This window comes from Poromitra crassiceps (genome assembly GCF_964638095.1).
Source record: "Poromitra crassiceps genome assembly, chromosome: 28".
NCBI lineage: Eukaryota > Metazoa > Chordata > Actinopteri > Beryciformes > Melamphaidae > Poromitra > Poromitra crassiceps.
The window spans coordinates 12432668-12438831 of NC_139651.1; positions in this window are offsets into that span (position 1 = coordinate 12432668).

Genomic DNA, 6164 nt, shown 5'->3' on the forward strand with positions numbered 1-6164 from the left:
AGTGAAATACAGACAGTTAGACCACAGCAGGCTGAGAGACCGAGAGGGAGAGAGAGCGTGCTGCAGCCCTACATGTACCTGGAGAGAAGGAGGAGGTGCAGCAGCCTACCTGTGCTGAGCTCGCGCTGCCTCTTGTGTTCACTTCCGTGCAGGTGAGACACTGAGGTGCGAACGAGGCGGGCGCGCGAGGGCTGTCATTTGAGGTATGGGAAAATGCACTTGGCAGCCTGCCTCGATATCTTCTCATTACAGCAATCTTTCAATTTGTTGAAGGATTTAAAGGGGGGGAGACATTTTTCCTCCGTAGCCTAATTAAATGTATCTAAATATGTATATATGTATCCAGCAACCTTGACGTCTGTGGTTGGCTACAATGTAACAATAATGTTGAAGGCCACTGGTCAACTCGAACGAAAAATCACCTGACTTTCAAAAATAGACCCTTTTCACGGGGGGCCATTTTGAGGGTTTCCAACTTCCAAACATGGAATTTGGAAACCCTCATTAGTGTTTTGCTTGCACCTGTGTTTGCCCTAGCCTTTTCGACACAAAATGGCCCCCGTGAAAAGGGTCTATTCATGGGTTGGGTTGGGGATTTGTAGTGTGTCGAGACAGTGAGTTATATAGGCTATATATATATATATATATATATATATATATATATATATATATATATATATATATATATATATATATATATATATATATATATATATATATATATATATTGTTTTTAATCTCCATTAGTAGCCTATCACCACACTTGTATTATCCTATGGGATTATTAATAGGCTTATTGGTGTCAGGTTGGTTTTGGTAAATGGAAGTCAATAGCCTACTATGTCACTGTTTTTATTCTGTGCTTAGATCAGTGTTGTTGAATGTAGGGTTCAGTCTAATAAAATGAATTCCTGGACTGTGAGAAAAGGTGAAAGATAAAATACAGACAGACCACGCCATAAGCAAATAAACCCACGTTACTCAGACAGGCATAACAGGAATTGTTAATCATTGTTGTAGGCTAATATGTCTCAAGACGGTTTTTCAGCTTGACGATTAACACGAGGAGAACATGGCCTAATGTGACTGATAGCCTATCAAAAAACACAACAGATCTAGGCCTATACCTGCCAGTGAACATTATAGACTAGGCCTACTGTCTAAAAAAAATCTTTCTGATTTATTATGAGGATTATGGATTGTGTGTGTGTGTGTGTGTGTGTGTGTGTGTGTGTGTGTGTGTGTGTGTGTGTGTGTGTGTGTGTGTGTGTGTGTGGAGCTGCATGCGTAGGTGTTGAACCACTGACAGCTGTGGTACAAATTTCCCCCCGCTCACTGTGCAGTCCCAACTCACTGGCATCTCCTAATTCAGCACCACACCCTTCTGCATCTCACTGAGCCCCCATCTGTTACCCCCAAACACCCCCCCCCCCCCCCCCCCCCCGGCCGCCATTGCTCTTCTCATCTCTCAGCCCCCCTCATCCCCCCCACCCCCCCCCCATTGCCTGTCTCATTTTTTTATTGACACCCCTCTCCTCAATTCTCTGTATGCTATTTTCTTTTACTAGAACATGCAGTGTGTGCCTCTGACTCTTATACTTTCATTCATATAACCCCCAGTTTCATTCCTCTCATCTTCTGTCCTCAGTCTACCTGTGTTCCTCCTCTATTACCCCCCACCCCCCTGGTTGCTTCTCCACCCTCTGCTGATCTGGGGAGAGCCGAAACTGGCTCCATGCTTCCTCCGAGACATGGGCAGTAGCCAGCCGCTTCTTTTCACCTGACAGGGGAAGCTTCACCGGTAGGACATAGCACGTGGGAGGATCGCTCTATTCCAACGAGTTCCCCTCCCTCCGAACAGGCGCCCCGAACGACCAGAGGAGGCACCACTTCAGCGACCAGGATATTGCTTTTTTTTTTGGTGAGTGGTTCCTATATGAAGGAAACCCCCGGTGGGCACTCGAGAACATGCGGTACGGGCACGCGCTCCTTCAGCACTCACAGCGTCCCAGGTGGGAATCAAACCCAGGACCTTCTAGCTGTGAGGCGACAGCGCTACCACTGCGCCCCCCTCCTCTCCTCCTCCCTTCACCTCTCCTCTCCTCTTTACAAACCTTCGGCTCTCCTCTCTTCACATCCCATGTTATCTATTCTCTCCTCCCTTCTCCATCATATTTTCAGAGTTACGTCAATAATACAGACAATCAAACACAATGAGACAATCTCTTATTTTTCAAGTCTCATTCTTTTTAGGCGATGTCAGCTTGTGTTATTTCCAGTTTGAGTCTGTGGGTTGGATACTGAAAGTCTAATAAGATGCCATATAAGTTATACAGTACATCCCAAAGCTAAAAGCTGAATTTGAAACATATACTCAAATCAAATCAGGATTTTCCATAATAATAATAATGATAATAATAATAATCTGTCAACCACTCCATTCTTGTACGCTCATTTGAATTGGATTTCTAAAGGGAGTGAATCCCATCAATGAGGTAGCAACTCATAAACTATTCTTTATGGTCAAAGATCTTCCTCAATATTCCTCAACAGCACAACAACACATTTACTATCCAGGGAAACTGGAGGTGTTCTGAACCCCCGGGCAGGCAGCTCACCTTCAGGGCCGTCCTCTGATACCATGCTGTCCCTCCTCAGTCTCTCTTCCTGTCATCCAGTGAGAAATGGTCGAGAAACGGAGACGCCTCAGTCCACCACCTTCAGTTACATTGTATCCCCGCGGCCGCAGTAACAGTAAACCTACTGTTACACAGCCCTTTATGAAGCATGGCGCGAGGGTGACCCTACTGCCCATGCTCCCCGGCATGTGTGTGCGTGTGCGTGTGTGTGTGTGTGTGTGTGTGTGTGTGTGTGTGACACACAGAGTGGGTGAGTGTATGTGGACTCATTTGTACGTGTATATTGGGGTCATGTGTGGGTGTTTGTACAAGCTCCGGCTTGTCTGTCCCTGTGTGGATGTGTGTGTGTGTGTATGCGCGCGCGTGCGTGTGTGTGTGTGTGTGTGTGTGTGTGTGTGTGTGTGCATGTGTGTAGGGGGAGGCCATGATGGTAATGAGTGACAGTAACAACTGCTAGTTGCAGGAGCTCTCAGCAAGGCAGAGAGAGCAGACTATGTGCTCGTGTTGCGCTCTAGAGGCTAAAGACGGTGTGAACCGCAATGCAACTCTGCTGCCTGCCTCTGTGTGACTAGCTCTGTGTGTGTGTGTGTGTGTGTGTGTGTGTGTGTGTGTGTGTGTGTGTGTGTGTGTGTGTGTGCGCGTGTGTGCGTGTGTGTGTGTGTGCGTGCGTGCGTGCTTGTGTGTGTGTGTCACTCAACTTCAATTAATTTCTCCAGTGAGGAGGAGGCTGGCCAGAAGAGGAGTGTCAGCACAGTTAGGTGAATGCAGTTCTGCTGTGGTATGGCTGGAATGTGTGATGTGAGTGTGGCCAAATGACAGAGGAGAAATAATAGAAGTATTGAAGATTAAAGGTATAGACAAATAGAACGAGGGGGAGACAGAATAAAAGGGTAAACATGACATAGTGGTCCTCAAATTTTTTCACATGAAGGACCCCTAAACTGACCAAAACTAGACCACGGACCCCCATTTGATAGGATTTTGTCCCACGGTCCCCCATTATGATAATAAGATTGATGCTTTTAGATGTTTTATTACAGAAAGTGTATAAAACCCATGACCAAAATAGTCATTGTGTTACTTATGAATGGAATTATAGCAAGAATGAATCACCCCCCTTTTGGCTGGGGAGCCCCTGGGGGTCCCCGGACCCCCATTTGAGAACCACTGTCATAAGCCGCTTCATTGTTCACTTAGCCTCCACCGACTGGTGTATATAAAGAAGCTCAGCGCTGTAGTCTATAATGTGAGACACTGTGAAAGTGAATGAAAGATGACAGCGGTATACGACAAATTTCAAAACCGGTCAAACCAGGCTGTTTTCTTTGTAACGATGCCCTCAGATGTTCAGGTGCACCTTGGCTGCAAGATTTATCGGTTCTGGCCCCAACATGCGGAATGTCATCCAGTGCACTTTGAAATCTGTCTGTTTGCCTCTCTCTCCACCTGTCTTGCATTTTCCCTCTTATTATATCGAACTGAAGAGCTATTTAATATTCCACATAAACATTTCGTCAATTCGTCAATATACCTGCATCTTCATCCAATCGCATCCCTATTATGCTGCATTCGTTATAAGCAGGAATCGTAACTAAAGTTCAACGTATTGTCACAGAGTGATATGTGATTGACATGTGATTGACCCCTTTGTTTACTTATAATATGTCAATTTTACGTCTTTGCATCAGAGGGTCAAACAGGAAGTGGGAGTGGCTTATGATGGGTGTTTCAGGTGCGCGAGGCCCTCTCTGCCAGTGATTGAAGCCGAGCCATGGATTCTCTGGAGCCCCTGTTCGCTAGTAGTTTTCCCTCCATTCTCACGTGCGGGTGTTAGTGTGTGTGTGTGTGACTTTTGTTTTAAGGAGCGTCTTATGAGCAGAGGCTGTCTGTATCTGGCCTCCACACCACCGACTGAGCTGTCCACGAAAGAGACCGTCTATAGCTGTCAACGCCCCGGCCTGATAGCAGGTGAGCTGCTCCCATTCATTTTGTGACTTCTTGTTTGATATTTCTGTGCAAAGGCGTTCTGTGTTGTTGTGGCAGGTTTGGATTGACTAGACACGAGCTTGATCCTATTTTGAGAGCCGGACTCTGTCACACAGTATTCTGATTTTTAAAAATCTTATTAGCAGAAATTACATTGAAGCATGAAGCGACAACATGTGCTGCTGCAGCGTCATAAATGAACGACATTGGATATTGGATATTGAAGCAGGCCTCCTATAAGTCTGTGGCCCTAATATGACCTTGGACTCTCTCCAGGGATCGTGCCATTGTGTCCCCTCAGCTGTGGAGAATTAGAAGAGACGGAGACCGAGGAAGAAAGAGTGGAGAGGGGGGGGGGGGGGGGGGGGGGGAGAGAGAGAGAGAGAGAGAGAGAGAGAGAGAGAGAGAGAGAGAGAGAGACCTTATGTTCATAGGGTTGATGCCCCCACAACAGGCATTTGATTGACATCTCTGTGTGTGCACTGTGCACTGCAGAGCATGTATGGGAGTGTATTCCTGGAGGTGGGGATGGTGGGTGAGTAACAGTGGGGTGTGATGGATAATCTTGCACCCCCGGTCCGTTTTGATCCCTTTGGCTGGTAAGGAAATAGGGGCCGTGGTGCCTTTATGTCTCCGGGATCAGCTGCGCTAAGTCTCTGAGCTTAAGAAGGAAGATCCGGTGGAAGACTAGAAACTACAAAGGCTGTGTGTGTGTGCTGGAAATAGTGCCAGAGAGGGCTATAGGTTACAACGATCGTGTTGCACTTTCTGTCTTCATCACTCGTCAGATCTCATGTCATACATTGCACGCCACGCATAATACGATCGGAGATCGTGCACAAGGATATTGAAACATTCTGATTGAAAATACTATACTTGGTGTAGTGTGGGTGTCTGGACAATCGGCCGTGTCTGCGGGGTGGGAAGCCGCCCCGGTGGGGTATGTGTCCGGGTCACTATAGTGCCTCCTCTGGTTGGTCGGGGGCGTCTGTTCGAGGGGGATGGGAACCGGGGGGGGAATAGCGTGATCATCCCACGGGCTACGTGCTGCTGGTGAAACTCCTCGCTGTCAGGTGAAAAGAAGCGGCTGGCGACTGCCCATGTATCGGAGGAAGCATGTGCTAGTCGACAACTCTCTCCAGATCGGCAGAGGGGGTGGAGCAACGACCGGGACAGCAGGGGGGAATCGGCCGAGTACAATTGAATTGGGGAGAAAACAGGGGGGGTGGGGGACTATAATAATCTGAAAATACGGTATACTGGACAATTTTGAGTCACAGCGCCCTCTGCTGTCCACACTAGACACATTTAGAGACTAGACTTCAGGCTTGGAATGTTACATATTGCCTGTGCAACATTTTGCAGTGTGCGCGCACAACCGCATGCCTGGTGGTGTGGCCGGCCAGAAAGTCCCAGCCATAATAGTGACGCCTAGTATTGGTAAAGGAATAGTTCACCCAAAAATGCAAAATCTCTCATCTCCTCACCCTCGTGCCAAATAAATCAGTTCAGATTTACACTAAAATGACGTGTGTTAAT